This window comes from Neoarius graeffei, chromosome 17 (assembly GCF_027579695.1).
Source record: "Neoarius graeffei isolate fNeoGra1 chromosome 17, fNeoGra1.pri, whole genome shotgun sequence".
Taxonomy (NCBI): domain Eukaryota; kingdom Metazoa; phylum Chordata; class Actinopteri; order Siluriformes; family Ariidae; genus Neoarius; species Neoarius graeffei.
In genome coordinates this window covers 15,769,794-15,788,139 of record NC_083585.1, presented here as the reverse complement: position 1 = coordinate 15,788,139, position 18,346 = coordinate 15,769,794, and positions in this window count along the sequence as shown.

Genomic DNA, 18,346 nt, shown 5'->3' with positions numbered 1-18,346 from the left:
GCCTCGGAAACGCCGTCCTCGTGTAAACGAAAGGCACTTCTGATAAAATATTTAGTCGTTTTTACCCGACAGCGTCCTCGTGTAAACGGGCCCTTAGTTTGCACCAATCTCTCCAGTTCCAGTAATGTATGGATTGATTACTGCATTGATTGATTATTTACTTGTTTGTTTGTTTACCTACCTACCTAGTTATTTAACTTTATAATTATAAATATGTACCAATATAAAGTTTAAAAAAGGACAAGTACAAGCCTGCAATATTTAACTGGTACCAGGAGATGGCGCTATGGCGTTGCCGCTTAAATCTTTTACTTTTTTTTCTCCTTACTGCACTGAAAATTAAGGAACATTTGAGCCACACCCAAAGCCAAAAGGACACCACTTGCTTACTTGCATATTCATGAAGCATTATAATTATTTGCACGCCAAATCAAGTTATATGAAAGAGTGGAGTGTTTTCTTGAACAGAACAGAGTACCTTTCAAAAAATAAAATGTGGATATAAAAAGAGCAGCTTTATTGTAATAGGATCGAACTGAACCAAGCTTTATAAGAATGTTTCAGATAAACTACTTTAAATTTTAATAAAAACCATTACTGTAATTAGTAAAACACAACCCCATTTCCAGAAAAGTTGGTACACTGTTTAAACTGTAAATAAAAACAGAATGTGATGACTTGTGAATTATTGAAAGCATAATATTCCATTCAAAACAGTACAAAAAAAAAAACATTTCAAATGTTGAAACTGAGAAATTTTATTGTTTTTGAAAAATACATGCTCATTTTGAATTTAATGCCAGAAACAAATTTTTAAAAAAGTTGGGACAGAGCACTATAAACACTCACTCACTCAAGATAATATGAAATTTATGCAGGCAAATTACCCAAGCTGCTTAACATTTACTGACTGGGTTATGTAAATACAGGGACAGGGCAACAAAAGACTGGAAAAGTTGTGACGTAAAAAGAAAGAAAAAGAATATATATATATATATATATCATTATCTCTAGCCGCTTTATCCTGTTCTACAGGGTTGCAGGCAAGCTGGAGCCTATCCCAGCTGACTACAGGCGAAAGGCTGGGTACACCCTGGACAAGTCACCAGGTCATCACAGGGCTGACACGTAGACACAGACAACCATTCACACTTATGGTCAATATATAGAGTCACCAGCTAACCTAACCTGCATGTCTTTGGGGGAAACCAGAGCAAACCCATGCGGATAACATGCAAACTCTGCACAGAAAGGCCCTCGCCGGCCACGGGGCTCGACCCCGGACCTTCTTGCTGTGAGGCGCCAGCACTAACCACTACACCACCCTGCCACTATATATATATATATATATATATATATATATATATATATATATATATATATTAATAATAATAATTGGCAACAGGTCTCTCAAAAGTAAAGATGGGGAGGGGTTCATTGCTCTGTGAAAGACTGTGTGGGCAAACAGTTCAGCAATTTAAGAATAATGTTCCTCAGTGTAAAATTGCAAACAATTTGGGGCTCACATCATCTACAGTAAGGCAGCATGGTGGTGTGGTGGTTAGGGCTGTCGCCTCACAGCAAGAAGGTCCGGGTTCGAGCCCCGTGGCCGATGAGGGCCTTTCTGTGTGGAGTTTGCATGTTCTCCCTGTGGCTGCATGGGTTTCCCCACAGTCCAAAGACATGCAGGTTAGGTTAACTGGTGACTCTAAAGTGAGTGTGAATGGTTGTCTATGTGTCAGCCCTGTGATGACCTGGCGACTTGTCCTGGGTGTAGAATAGAAACACTTTTATTGCCAGGTGTGTGGACACACACGAGGAATTTGACTCCAGTTCACTTAGCTCTCATAGTACAAAAACAGATAAAAAAAAAGCGTAAACACGATGGCTTCCGGTTTGGGACATGTAGGAGCGAGACGTGAGAACGAGGGTCTCCTGAGATTTTGACTTTAACTACCTGAAAACACCTATATACACGACCTTACACCGAAGTGATAGTTTCATAAGTTTATTATTTATCACAACAGCTTGTTTTAGGTTACTAAACATGTCTAAGAAAGAGTCTGAGAAGAAGTCCAGCCGAACGCTAAGTAGTAAAGTAGCTAGCATGGCGACAGCTGCTAATGCCGACAACTTTGGTATGATATTGGCGACAGAAATGGAAAAACAACGCGAACATCTGAAATTGGACATGGCGGCTCTAATCAACACATCGTTAGCACGTATCCAGGCATCTATAGTGAATTTCCAAGAGATGGTGGATACACTTGAAAAGAGGGTCGCCGCGGTGGAGTCCACAGCAGGTGACAACTTTGATGCACTGTTTAAGGCTGAGCAAGATATCACTGAACTGAAAAAGCTAAACGCTACTTTGATGGATCGCATTGATGACCTGGAGAACCGGTCTAGGAGGGTGAACCTTCGCATCATTAACGTGCCCGAGGGTAGCGAGAAGAAAGGGGGCAACATGGTCACGTTCATCTCGACTCTCTTGATGGATTACATGGGAGATATCTTCCCTTCACCACCCAAATTGGAACGAGCCCACCGGGTTTCACTACGGAAACCTAAAAAAGGCAAGCAGCCGAGTCCGAGACCCATAATCGTCGCCTTCCTCAGCTTTCAAGACCGTGAGCAAGTTCTGAACTGGGCAAGGCAGAACGAAGTGATATACGAGGAACAAACCCTGAGATTCTACCCTGATCTTAGCGCTCATCTCTCAAGAAAGCGCGCAGCTTTTAAGAACGTCAAAGCGGCCCTTTACAAGAAGGGAATTAAGTTCAACCTACTCTACCCTGCCCGTCTCCGCGTTAATTACGGAAGGGAAACACTACTGTTTGAGACACCTGCGGAGGCTGAGACATTCTACTCTCAAAAGATTGAGGGAAGCCCAGGCATTCTGACTGAGGAGAACTTGGATGGTCCAGCTGAGGAACAGGAGTAATAACGCAACATACATTTCCAGCGATGGGTAAAGTAGCCTACGAACTGTTAAGGCATGTTTCGGTGGACACAGTTCTTGGTTCGCTATCTTTGAGCTTAAGTTTATTATTCACTTGTTCATTCAATAGTGAACAAATATTTCAGGTTATAGGTGGATTTCCCCCCTATTTTTTCTTTGTCATTACTCAGGAGCTCTCTCGAGAGCGAGGCTACTGAACGAAAGTGAGTTTTTGGAAGTGTTTAGAAGAGGGACAAATCCTGCGTGCTGCTAGTTTAGCAGAGATAGGAGGGGTTGTGTTTTTTGGGGATGAATGGGTAGACTGGACCTTTTATTTTATTTGTATTCTTGCTGATTGTCAGCTTTTTGCTTTTCACGATGTACCTTTAACTTTAATGGTGTTTGTAGCAGTCCATGTAGGTGGGTGGAGCACAGAAGGACGGCAGGACAGAACTGATCTCACAAAACTCTCTTTTATTTGCACTTTGCAGTTGCAAACACACACTCAGACACACGCACACACATCAGCCATCTGGTTGTCGAGAGAGCTCCTTCTGCTCTCACTCTCTCTCCTTAAATAGGGCGCGGTCACTGGGAAGACACACAAACACATTAATTAACAACAGCTGTAGTGATTCTGCCACTTAACTTCCCCAACTCCGCCCTCCTGTCACAGACCGATGCTAGACCATGCCCCCGCTGCCACATACCCCCACCGCCCAACTCAGGCCGGGCAGCCATCCGTCCCGCAGCCGACTCCCCCCCCTTGATGGGAGAGGAAGTCCGCCACGACCATCTGCGCCCCCTGTGGATCACCTTGAAGTTAAAGGGTTGGAGTGCCAGATACCAACGGGTGATCCGCGCATTGGCATCCTTCATGCGGTGGAGCCACTGGAGGGGTGCGTGGTCTGAACAGAGGGTGAAAGGGCGTCCCAGCAGGTAGTAGCAGAGGGCGAGGACCGCCCACTTGATCGCCAGGCACTCCTTCTCGATGGTACTGCAGCGCCCCTCACGCACCGACAGCTTGCGACTAATGTACAAGATGGGGCGATCCTCCCCCTCCACCTGCTGGGAAAAAACGGCCCCCAGCCGTCTGTCCGACGCATCCGTCTGCAACATAAAGGGGAGAGAAAAGTCAGGGGAGTGTAAAAGTGGCCCCCCACACAGTGCAGCCTTAACCTTAGAAAAAGCCCGCTGGCATTGCTCCGTCCACTGGACCGGATCTGGTGCCCCCTTTTTAGTCAGATCAGTCAGCGGGCTGGTGACGTCCGAATAATTAGGTATAAACCTACGATAATAGCCAGCCAGCCCCAGGAACTGTCTCACCCCCTTTTTGGTCTTGGGCTTCGGGCAGGCCGCAATCGCTGCAGTCTTGTTAATTTGGGGACGCACCTGCCCATTTCCCAAGTGGAAGCCCAGATACCGTACTTCCACCCGCCCAATCGCACACTTCTTCGGGTTGGCCGTGAGACCCGCCCGCCTCAGCGACCTGAGGACAGCCCTCAGGTGTTGTAGGTGCCGCGGCCAGTCATTACTATGAATAATGATATCATCTAAGTACGCGGCCGCATAGGTGGCGTGGGGGCGGAGGACCCTGTCCATCAGCCGCTGAAATGTAGCGGGCGCCCCAAACAGCCCAAAAGGAAGTGTGATGAATTGGTGTAAGCTGAACGGTGTGGAAAAGGCCGTTTTTTCACGGGATAATGGAGTCAAGGGGATCTGCCAATAACCCTTTGTTAAATCCAGTGTCGAGTAAAAACGAGCCGTGCCTAGCCGATCAAGCAACTCATCAATACGAGGCATTGGGTACGCATCGAATTAAGACACTGCGTTGACTTTTCTATAGTCCACACAGAACCGGACCGACCCGTCGGCCTTGGGTACCAAGACCACCGGGCTGCTCCAGTCACTGTGGGACTCCTCGACGATGCCCATTTCGAGCATGGCCTCGAGTTCTTCCCGAACCACCTTTTTCTTGTGTTCGAGTAACCTGTAAGGGCGGCTACGCACTACCACCCCCGGGGGCATCTCAATGTGGTGCTCTATGAGGTTAGTGCGGCCGGGCAGGGGTGAGAACACATCCAAAAACTCGGTCTGCAACTGGGCAACCTCCGCGAGTTGGGTCGGGAAGAGGTGGTCTCCACAGGGGACCAGAGAGGGACGTGATGCTAATGTTCCTTTTTGAACCTCCGGCCCCAGCTCCGCCTCCTCCGGAACCACCAACACCAATGCCACGGGGACCTCCTCGTTCCAGAGTTTGAGTAGGTTGAGGTGGTAAATCTGTAGCGCCCCACCCCTGTCCATTCGCTTTACCTCATAGTCAACGTTCCCGACTCGCCGTGTGACCTCAAAGGGTCCTTGCCACTTGGCGACTAATTTAGAACTTGATGTGGGCAACAGTACGAGTACTTTCTCTCCCGGTGCAAACTCTCTAAGGCGCGTACCCTTGTCGTACAGGCGGGTTTGCCATTCTTGGGCCTGCCGCAAATTCTCCTGGGTTAGGTGTGTGAGTGTGTGGAGTTTTGCGCGCAGGTCAATAACGTATTGAATTTCATTTTTGCTTGGTGAAGGTCCCTCCTCCCAATTTTCTCACAGCACGTCTAAAATGCCGCGTGGCTTACTCCCATATAATAATTCAAATGGGGAAAACCCCACGGAGGCTTGGGGGACCTCTCGCACTGCAAAGAGCAAGGGTTCGAGCCATTTATCCCAGTTACGCGCGTCCTCCCTTACAAATTTTTTAATTATATTTTTAAGGGTGCGATTAAACCGTTCCACTAAACCGTACGTTTGTGGGTGATACATGCTGGTGTGGATCGGCTTAATACCTAATAACCCATACAGTTCGTTCAGTGTTCGTGACATAAACGAGGTGCCTTGATCAGTCAGAATCTCTTTCGGGATTCCAACTCGGGAGATGACGCGGAAGAGTGCCTCCACAATACTGCGTGCTGAGATATTGCGAAGAGGCACTGCTTCCGGGTATCGTGTTGCATAGTCCACCAGAACTAATATAAAGCGGTACCCTCGTGTTGACCGATCTAATGGCCCGACGAGATCCATCCCAATTCTTTCAAACGGGGTCTCGATTAATGGTAGAGGGCGCAAAGGTGCTTTTGGAATGGCCGCTGGATTTACTAACTGGCATTCGCGGCATGCCGTACACCACCTACAGACATCGCCGCGAATCCCCGGCCAATAGAATCGGGCCATTATTCGGGCTAGTGTTTTATCCTGCCCTAAATGTCCAGCCATGGGATTAAAGTGAGCCGCCTGGAATACCAATTCCCGGCGGCTCTTCGGAATTAAAAGCTGCGTGACTCGCTCTTTAGTTTGAGTGTCCTGCATCACTCGGTATAATCTATCCTTCATAATCGCAAAGTAGGGGAAGGACGGGGTGGCGTTCGGCTGGAGCGTTTGACCATCAATTACTCTCACTTGGTCAAACGCATGCCGCAGAGTCTCGTTTTGCGATTGCTCTAATGGGAAATCCACGAGGGATTCCCCAATAGAGAGAGGAGGAGCCGGCGGCTCCTCACTCTGGCACGGAGATGACGTAGACGGCTCTGTGACAGCTGCTCCCGCCAAAGCGACACCGGGACCTCCCCCTGTCAAATGGCAGGACCCACTCTGTACTAATTGTGTCATTAAACCCCGAAATGCCGGCCAATCCGTCCCCAAAATTAAAGAGTGGGTAAGGCGAGGATTAACCGCCGCCTTCACTATAAATTTTTCCCCTCTGAAAATAATGTGGACTGACACTAAAGGGTAGTTGTGAACATCCCCGTGCACACACAACACCTTCACCAATTGTGCTCCCCCCAAAGCCTCGTCTTGCACCAGGTTTTGGTGGATTGAGGTCTGATTACAGCCAGAATCCACCAACGCCTGATATGTATCCCCTTGGATACTCACCGGTATGCGATACGCTCCGGCCCGATCGAGGGCGGCTCCTGGCGCGTTGGGGATCCGAACCACCGTGCCCACCTCCATTATCGAGCACTGCTGTTGGAGGTGGCCCGGTTCCCCGCAGCGCCAGCAAACCGGCCCGGGCTTCCTCTCTGCACTAGTGCTCTGGGGCTCACTCACCTGAGGGGGGGAGAGACAGACACAGAAGGGAGACACGGAAGGGCACCGCGGGTGCGGCGGGCCGGCTGAGGTGGCGCTGGCCCCCGTCTCCGCGGTGGGGGAATGGGGTGAGGAGAAGACACAGGAGGAGGGGAGAGAGAGAGAGGAGAGAAGAGAAGAGGTCGTCTGCTGTCCTGCCGTCGGGACAGCCACCAGATGATCCTCCGCCAGCTCGATTGCCTGATCCAGCGACGCCAGGTGGTGGCACTGGACCCACTCTGCGGTTCCCGCTGGTAGACGCGCGACGAACTGTTCCAGTACCACCTGGTCGATGAGTCCCTCGGCGTCGCAGCTGTCGGCCCTCAACCACTGCCATTAGGCGTCCCGGAGTTGTTGGCCAAACGCGAACGGCCGGCTGACTTCCTCCAAGCGCAGAGCGTGGAAACGCTGATGTTGTTGCTCCGGGGTGCGTCCCACCCGCTGGAGGACGGCCCGGCGAAGGTCCGCGTAGGCCAGCCGGTGGTCGGCAGGGAGCTGTAGCGTGGCCAGCTGCGCCTCTCCCGTTAGCAGGGGGAGGAGGCGCGCCGCGCGCTGTTCCACCGGCCACCCCGAGGTCTCTGTTACCTGCTCAAAGAGCGTGAAGAATGCCTCAGGGTCGTCCTGCAGGCCCATCTTCATGAGGGTGAGGGGGGAAGGGCCCGCGACGGTGGAGATGGTGGACCCCACCAACACGAGGAGGTGCCGGAACACCCGACGATCTTCCTGTTGCGCCAGCACCAGGGCCTCGAACCGTTGTTCTTGCTCCTTTCGGAGGGCGAGCAGCGCCTGGTGCTGGCCCTGTTGGGCCGTGGCGAGGGCATGGATCAGGTCAGCGAAGGTGGAGGACTCCATGGGGCTGTTGTCTTCTGTGCTTGGATCCCGGGTTTCGGCACCACTGTAGCAGTCCATGTAGGTGGGTGGAGCACAGAAGGACGGCAGGACAGAACTGATCTCACAAAACTCTCTTTTATTTGCACTTTGCAGTTGCAAACACACACTCAGACACACGCACACACATCAGCCGTCTGGTTGTCGAGAGAGCTCCTTCTGCTCTCACTCTCCTTAAATAGGGCGCGGTCACTGGGAAGACACACAAACACATTAATTAACAACAGGTGTAGTGATTCTGCCACTTAACTTCCCCGACTCCGCCCTCCTGTCACAGACCGATGCTAGACCACGCCCCCGCTGCCACAGTGTTGGATAGAGGTATGACTGACTTTTGGTATGTACAGGGATACAGGCTAATATTATGTGCATCAGTGTGTCTAATGTGTGGCTATGGCTAATAATAGTGCAAATAATGCTGGTTCAGCTGTGAGGTTTACATCTTGGAACGTTAAAGGCCTCAATGGTCCTGTTAAAAGAGGTAGAATACTTTCTCATATTAAAAATCTGAAAACAGATATTGCGTTTCTCCAGGAAACGCACTTAAGCAATTCAGACCAACTGCGTTTAAAGAAACACTGGGTGGGCCAAATATTTCATTCTAGTTTTAACAGTAAAGCAAGGGGTACAGCAATAATAATGCATAAAAAAATTCAGTTCATCACTTCCAGCTTCATTTCTGACCCACAAGGCCGGTACAGTATATTATAGTATCAGGGACACTTTATCACACTCCTGTCTTATTGGTAAATATGCTCCCAATTGGGATGATGTGGGATTCGTGCAAAAGGTTGTCTCTCAGCTACCTGACCTTGACGCTAACCTGTTGATTTTGGGGGGAGATTTTAATTGCGTAATGGATCCTAATTTGGACCGGTCGAATCCCAAAGCACAGACTCTCTCTAAAATGGCTGGTACGTTCTCAGAATTTTTCAGTCATGCAGCATGTGTGGATCCATGGCGACATTTCAATCCCCATAGTAAGGCATTTTCTTTTTTTTCAAATGTGCATCATACTTACTCTAGGATCGATTATTTTTTTTATTGACAGAAGACTCTTGAATTCAGTAGAGACAGTTGAATATTCAGCCATTGTAGAATCAGACCATGCCCCTATACTAATGAATCTCATTTTTCGCCAAAACTACAGTTGTCGGCCTCAATGGCGTTTTAATACCACACTACTGTCAGATAACACATTCTGCACTTCAATTGAAATAGCCATAAATAGATTTCTGGAAACTAATAAAATTGATGATGTGTCCCCATCACTGCTTTGGGAAACTCTTAAAGCTTATCTTAGAGAAATAATAGCATATTCTTCTTATATTAATAAGGAAAGAAAGAAACAAAAACAACAGTTGATTGAAGCCATATTTTAATTGGATAAGAAAAATTCCACATCCCCAAGCGCATCACTTCATAAGGAAAGAATATCATTACAAACACAGTACAACCTAATATCCACATCTGAAACGGAACGACTTATTCTGAGATCACGAGGACTATATTATGAGCAGGGGGAAAAATCAGGGCGTCTTTTGGCACATCAACTTAAGTCTAAGTCGGCAGCACAGATTATATCAGAAATTGAAGATGAAACGGGGAGGGCCACAACAGACCCCTTAAAAATTAATCACATTTTTAAAGATTTTTATTCTGATTTGTATAGTTCAGAATCTTTGAAGGACACATCACTGTTTCATAATTTTTTCAAAAATCTAGAAGTCCCTACCTTATTTTCTAATCATAGAGAATGTCTGGATGAACCAGTTGAATTGAGGGAAGTTAGCTCTGCTATATCAGCCATGCAAAATGGAAAGTCTCCAGGGCCTGATGGCTTCCCGATTGATTTTTATAAAAAAATTCTCTAAACAACTAGCCCCGCTGCTGTTAGATATGTTTGATGATGCTCTGTCAGAGGGCAAATTACCTGACTCTCTTAATGAAGCATCTTTTGTTAAAGCCAGGCAAGGATCTAAGTGTGGGTCATACCGACCAATATCCCTTTTAAATACAGATATTAAAATACTTTCCAAACTACTAGCTACACGTTTGGAAAAATTGCTGCCACACATCATATCACCTGACCAAACAGGTTTTATTAAAAACAGGCATTTATTTTCAAACATAAGACGTCTTTTGAATGTGCTATACAGCCCCTCATCAAACGATGTTCCAGAAATTGTGGTGTCTTTAGATGCTTTAAAAGCATTCGATCGTGTGGAATTGGATTTTCTTTTTTTTGTTCTAAAGAAATTTGGTTTTGGTAAAACATTTCTCAAGTGGATTCAACTGCTTTACTCTTCCCCCCACGCCTCAGTTATTACAAATCGCATCCGCTCCCAAAATTTTCCTCTGTCTAGGGGCACCAGACAGGGCTGCCCATTGAGCCCTTTACTATTCACACTTGCCATAGAACCATTAGCCCTGGCTCTCAAATCAACACCCTCAATAAGAGGTATCAGAAGATGGGGATTGGAATTGAGGTTGTCATTGTATGCAGATGATTTATTGCTTTACATATCAGATCCATTGAATTGTATTAATACAATAATTTCAGTGTTGCACAATTTTGGTCAGATCTCAGGATATAAGCTTAATTTAACAAAAAGTGAATGCTTACCCATAAACAAACTAGCTATGCGAATCCCAGACCATGCTCTACCATTTCATATTTCTAGGTCAGGATTTAAATACTTAGGTATCAATATAACACCTTCATTTAATAGCCTCTTTGATGAAAATTTTGCACCACTCATGTCTAAATTGAACTCAGATTTGCAAAGATGGGATGTTCTACATCTAACCATGGCAGGCAGAGTGAACTGCATTAAAATGAATGTTTTGCCTAAATTTTTATTTTTATTTCAATGCATTCCTATTTTCTTGCCAAAGTCTTTTTTCTATAAACTTGACAAACTTATATCTAGATTCATATGGAAAGGTCAAAGCCCAAGAATTAAGAAGGATTTCTTACAGCGATCAAGGGTGGAAGGCGGGTTGGCTCTGCCAAACTTTAGAGTTTATTATTGGGCAGCAAATTTCCACAAAATAGCATATTGGATTCAGTCTGCAGATACAGATTGGTGTGAAATGGAGTACATGTCATGCACATCATCATCTCTCCTCGCTCTGGTTTCATTCAACTTTCCCATGAAGATTTCCAGGTTTACATCCAACCCAGTGGTAATATCTATATTAAAAATATGGGCTCAATTCAGAAAGCAGCATGGCCTGAGGGATACTCTTTTGACTTGTACTCCACTATGTAACAATCACAACTTCTTACCAGCTAAACTTGACCACACATTTATCACATGGCATAGGAAAGGAATTAAGAGGTTTAGTGATCTGTATATTAACGGATCCTTTTCTTGTTTTGAGGATTTGTGTTCTAAATATGAGCTCCAGCAAAAGGACCTGTTTCGCTATTTTCAAGCTCGACAATTTGCTAGAAGCCACAGCCCACAATTTCCTATCCTTCCAAGTGAATCACTTTTGAACTTAATTTTGAAGGCTCCTTTTTTTCTGAGGGGTTTCACTACACACTGATCACAATCGTCATGAAAACGGACATTGTCAACCTGGACAAGATTAAAAAAAAAACTGGGAGAACGAACTTGGAGAGGAAATCTCAGAAGACACTTGGACTGGTGCTTTAAAATAAGTGAACAGTAGCACATCTTGTGCAAGACTAAGTTTGATTCAGTTTAAGGTTGTCCATCGCCTACACTGGAGTAGAGCAAGGATCTCTTCCATTTACCCAAATGTTGATAGTAATTGTGTCAGATGTCATATTAACGTGGCAGATTTGACTCACATGTTTTGGTCTTGCCATTTGTTAACAGGCTATTGGTCTGGTATATTTGATGTACTGTCCAAAGCTTTTGAAGTCACTCTACAGCCTTGTGCAATGATAGCATTATTTGGGGTGCCGAACAAGGAAGCAAATTTAACCAAGAACCAACAGAACATTATAGCATTTGTTTCACTGCTGGCACGAAGGCGAATTTTACTTCATTGGAAGTCAGGTGCGCCACCTACTGTCGCTCAGTGGTTGAAAGCTGTAATGCTATTTTTACACTTGGAAAAGATCAAATTTGCTATAAGGTGCTCAGACAAATTTCAATCTGTTTGGGAACCCTTTCTATCATACTTTAGTGGTCTCCGAGAGCTCCCACAGGCATTGCAATAAATTAAAAGATTCTATGGGTTTAGCCTTACAATTTGAGCACACACAAAGGCACACTTTGTTTGTTGGCCATAAAGACCTTTGAAGGCAGGTTGTCCCTTGATTAAACTATTTATTTACTGTTTTAATTTGTTTATTTTGACATCTACCTATGTCTACCAAACATAAAACTAAGGTCTGTTATTGTTATTGGTATGGTTTCTGTTATTTTATTATCACTATTATTTTGGTCTAGTCAGGGTGGGGGGAGGGAAGGGAGGGGGTGGTTTTGAATGTGTTCAAAAAAAGTTTAAAAAATGAAAAATCTTTTGTCACCATGGTGATGATTTATCGCTGCTATCTCTGATTTTTCAATAAAAAGATATAAAAAAAGCGTAAACACAAAACAAGCAAACAACAAAAATAGGTGCATAGTGCAAAGTAATCCAGGTAAGTCAAGTATGGAATAGTTAAATAAATATAAAGTATACAGTGTGCACAGAATGACGGTATAAGTGTTCAGATATTTTACAAGTGATATTACTGATATATGAATCTGGATTTTAGCTGTTCATCACAGAAAGGATTTCCCTTTTGGTGCAATATGGTGCATAGTGCAAAGATGAATAGTAAATTTAAATAAGTAATATATATATAATATATATTAGTGCTGTCAAAAATGTCGCGTTATTAACTCATTAACTTGACTCAATTTTAATGGCGATAATTTTTTTATCGCGAGATTAACGCTCTGTGACATGATGTAGGTTTTTCATAAGCTTTTGAAACTGCCAGGAACTTGGAACAGAGACTTTGCTTAGAAAAACGATAGCAGCTAGACTGTAATGCCCCGCACAGCCAGAGTCCTCTACCCTCCCCCCAAAGAACCAGCGCGGGCAGGGCGCGCTAGCCCCGCGCCTCGGGACGAAGAGCCACGGTGCTCGGCTTAGGTTTCGTTTTCCCATCGGCGGCTCCAGCCCGACTTTGCAGTGGCTGTGACAAGACGTGTTATGCTCTGCAATAAAAAAAAAAACATTGGTACAACCAGTGTTTGAACTATGCCGATATTTTCGGGGGGGTCCCTTTTTTTCCCTTGGGGGGGTGCTTGCGCTTGTCTCAGAGCGCGGATCTCCATCACGCGCTCACTTCGGATATGCAAATGCTTCCCGTTACACACGATTGCTGTCAATAAACATCATTTTGCCAATATTTTAGAGACCCCCCAACATTTCCCAAATCATGTTTTCAAGGGATCTCATGTCTGTTTCAGGGGATCTCGGATCCCCCGAGTACCCCCGTAGTTCGAACAGTGAGCAAGCCCATTCACTTTTTTATGCTGATAAGAGAATTACAATGGTTTTTCATGTGACAAAAATGTGCGATTAAATTGCGATTAATCGCGAGTTAACTATGACAGTCGCCACATTAATCGCGATTAAATATTTTAATCGCTTGACAGCACTAATATATATATATATATATATATATATATATATATATATATATATATATATAAAAGTGTACCCCGCCTTTGCCCGTAGTCAGCTGGGATAGGCTCCAGCTTGCCTGCGACCCTGTAGAACAGGATAAAGTGGCTAGAGATAATGAGATGAGATGAGATTCTCTTGTGGAAATCACTGTACGGGCTCAGGGACACTTCTGAAAACCATCATCTGTGAACACAGTTCATCACTGCATCTACAAATGCAATTTAAATCCATATATAAACAACATCCAGAAACACTGCTCCCTTCTCTGGGCCGAGCTCCAAGCTTATTTATGATGGACTGAGGTGAAGTGGAAAACTGTCTTGTGGTCTGACGAATCAAAATTTGAAATTCTTTTTGGAAATCATGGACGCTGCGTCCTCTGGGCTAAAGAGGAGAGGGACCAGCCAGCTTGTTATCAGTGTACAGCTCAAAAGCCAGCACTTGGCATGAGTAGCTTGTACATCTGGGAAGGCATCATTAATAGTGAATTATATACACAGGTTTTGGAGCGCTATGCTGTCATCCAGATGACATCTTTTTCAGGGAAGGCCTTATTCATTTCAGCAAGACAATACCATGCTGCTTTCTGCACATGCTAAAACTGCATGGCTCCGTAGTAAAAGAGTCCAGGTGTTAAACTGGTCTGCCTGCAGTCCAGACCTGTCTCCCATTGAAAACATTTGGTGCATTATAAAATGTAAAATATGACAAAGGAGACCACAAACTGTTGAGCAACTGAAATTGTATATCAGGCAAGAATGGGACAACAACATTTCTCTTTCAAAACTACAGCAATTGGTCTCCTCAGTTCCCAAACATTTACAGAGTGTTGTTAAAAGTAGAGGTGATGCAACACAGTGCTAAACATGCCCCTGTCCCAACTTTTTTGTAATGAGTTGCTGGCATCAAATTCAAAATAAACATATATTTTTCAAAAAATAGTAAAAGTTTTCAGTGTCAACATTTGATATGTTGTCTTTGTACTATTTTGAATGAAATAAAGGGTTTTCCATGATTTGCAAATCATCAAATTCTGTTGTTATTTATAGTTTACACACTGTCTCAACTTTTTTTTGTCCCAAAAATGTAAATTTTTGTTTCACTCAACTCTGTTACCTGAACACATTCACCTCTATGAATTTTTTTTTTATATTCCACAAGTTACATGTTCAGCAGGACAATCCATCATCCATATACTGTTTCCTGATAGATCAAAAGAAGCAGAAAAAAGTAATTTCTCTCATTTTTGTCTCTTTATTTTCATTAATATTTTGATTAGTGGATTCATTTTGAGCATACAACCCTGTTACTGCTATGATACATTGAAACAAATTTATTAGGCTTTAAAAACTAATTTTAAGTAAATCAATTAGAATTTCTTTCATGTTCTCATAGCATGAGCCTGTTACTTTCAACCTTGTTACTTATTTAAAGGTAAAATACAGCCAGTGTAAGTAAAATAACCTTATAAAACCTATGTTGTTACTGAAAGGGTTACAGTTGTGGTCAGAAGTTTACATGCAGTGACATGAATGTCATCTTGAATATGAATGTCATGGCAATATTTGGGCTTTCAGTAATTTCTTTGAATTGTTCTTTTTCTGTGGCAGAATGATTGTACAGCATACATCTTTAATTAAAAAAACATGAATTTGGTGCACAAGTTTTAATTTTCTTTGGGTTTTCTGAAATCAACACAGGGTCAAAATTATACATACAAGGTCAAAAATTTACATATGCTCACTGAGATTATGAATTCAGAGGTGCTGAAACTTCCAAAATGTCTCTTATCTTGCCAAGGCTGAGGTCTCTTAACTTCCTATTAGTGATTATGATTGACTACAGCTGGTAGCTTCTCTGTGCCTTCATAAAAATGGTTTGTTTACAGCACTCATTGGATTGACCAACACACAGTAAAATCGGAAAGTCCAAGGAGCTCAGTGCAGATCTGAGAAAGAGGATCGCAGATATACACAACTCCGGAATGTCTCTTGGAGCCATTTCTAAACAACTGCAAATTCCAAGATCAGTTCAAACAATTGTATCCAAGTTCTTGTGAGGTGTAGTCACTTTGCCAAGCCACTTTGCTTCAAGAAAACCCAAACTGTCACCCTCAGCTGAAAGGAAATTGGTTTGGATGGTCAGGAACAACCTGGGAATCACCATGGCACAGCTCTGCCATGAACTGGAAGCTGATGGATCACTGTCTACAGTTCAGATCACCATGGACTAAGAGGCTGCTATCCAAGAAATAACCCCCTGCTCCAAAATTGACACCTTCAAGCTTAAGATACAAGATAGAAGATACAAGATGCCTTTATTGTCACTGTACAAGTACAGTGAGATGTTGTTTGGAACAAGCCAGCAGATGCTTAGTTAAATTTACTAAAGTATAAAAGTATTTATAAAAAGTATAAAGTACTTCAGTAAAAAAAAAAAAGTAATACAAAACAAATATACACAGTAAAATTATTGAGGTAGAGTAAGATTATGTATATGATAAAGTGCATAAGTATTGCACAGACAAATATTGTACAAATATGATAAAGTGCATGAGTATTGCACATAGAGGAATATTATACAACTATGATAAGGTGCATGAGTATGACACAGAAGAATATTGTACTAGTATGTTATTGCACTCATGTTGATATAATAGTATACAGCACAGGATATGTAGTAATATATAGTAATATACATGAGTATATATAACCAGTCAAATACCATGGGCTGTATTGCACAGAAGGATAGCAGCAGTGAGTGAGTGGAAGTGTGCCATTCAGACCTGTGGATTAGTGGGGGGGGCAGTGAGTGCTGTGAGTTCAGTAGTGTGATAGCTGTGGGGTAAAAACTGTTCCTCAGCTGGATGATGTGGGTGCACAGAGTTCTGTAGCGCTTTCCAGATGGCAGACGGATAAAGCCTTCTGGAGGATAGCTGTATGGTCAGATTAGACAAAGATTCAGTTGTTTGGCCACAATGACCACCATGTACAGAGGGACACTGTACCAACTGGTGGTGGTGGTAGGATCATCATGCTCTGGGGCTGTTTTACAGCCAGTGGAACTGGTTCATTGCACAAAGTGGATGGAATAATGAAGAAGGAGGATTACCTCAGAATTCTTTAGCATAAACCATCAGAAACTTGAACAGGACTTGGGACTTGGGAGTTAGAACAGGACAATGAACCCAAACATGCATCAGAGCTGGTTATGGAGGATAAAGCAGGCTAATCTTAAGCTTAAAACAAGTCCTGACTTCAACCCTATTGAAAATATATGGACCATGCTTATAAGTTGAGTCCATGCCAAGAAAAAAAAATAATTGAACTCTACCAATTCTACCATGAAGAGTCATGAAATATCCAACCAGAATTCTGCCAGAAGCTTGTTCATGGTAAACAAAAATGTTTGATCAAGGTGAATCTTGCAAAGAGACATTTTACTCAAATATTAGGCATGCTATATGTATATTTTGGACCCTGCATGTATAATTTTGACCATGTGTTGATTTCAGAAAACCCAAAGAAAATTAAAACTTGTGCACCAGATTTTAGTGTTTTTTTTTATTAAAGATGTATGCTGTACAATCATTTTGCCACAGAAAAAGAACAGTTCAGAGAAATTACTGAAAGCCCAAATATTCCCATGACATTCATATCCAAGATGACATTCATGTCACTGTATGTAAACTTCTGACCACAATTGTATATGTATGGTTTCTTAGATTTACTGTTGAAAATGAATTTTAAAAATAAAGTTTAATTTTTAAGAGTTACACAGGCTACATGGCAAATGTGAAGTCATTTTTGGAAGGAAAGAAAAAGCAAGAAAGCATTTCCAGACAGAATGCAGATGCATTGGCCAAAAGCTAGGAGCAAAATGGCTGAACAGAAATCACAAGTAATGGATTATATTACACAGATAAATCCAGTCTTAGATGGCAGAAATCGGTTCAACTCAGTTAATGATTTGGTTTAGTTGGTGTGTTACTTCGTAATTGACAAAGCTGTGACAAAACAGATAAACCTGTTTTTGTTTGTATTTTAGTGTGTGTATTGCGTCCAGTGTGCAACTGGATGAAAACAGGACAGGACACACAGTATAGATATTAATATGACTGCAGGTGAATGTTTTCCATCCATCCATTATTTGTAACCGCTTATCCTGTACAGGGTCGCGGGCAAACTGGAGCCTATCCCAGCTGACTATGGCAGGGTACACCTTGGACAAGTCACCAGATCATCACAGGGCTGACACATAGAGAGAAACAACCATTCAAACTCACTTTAGAGCCACCAATTAGCCAAACCTGCATGTCTTTGGACTGTGGGGGAAACCAGAGCATCCGGAGGAAACCCACACAGACACAGGGTGAACATGCAAACTCCACACAGAAAGGCCCTTGTTGGCCACTGGGCTTGAACCCAGAACCTTCTTGCTGTGAGGCAACAGTGCTAACCACTACACCACCATGCCACCCAGTTGAGTGTTTTTCTTTGTTTATTTTTTCATTGCTAATGCTCTATAAATTTGAAATGATAATGCTGTTGAGGCTTGAATAATGTTTCTTCATATAACCATTCTAGGTGAAAACACTTTAACTATATCTGTTCTGAACTGCACAGAAACATTATTGTTATTATTTATTGTTCTTATTTCTGTTCTTTTGAAGCAAAGCAGTGGCTGCAGGGTGAAAATTATGGTAGACATTCTGGTTAGTCTGATTTCTTAAAATTAAAAAGTATA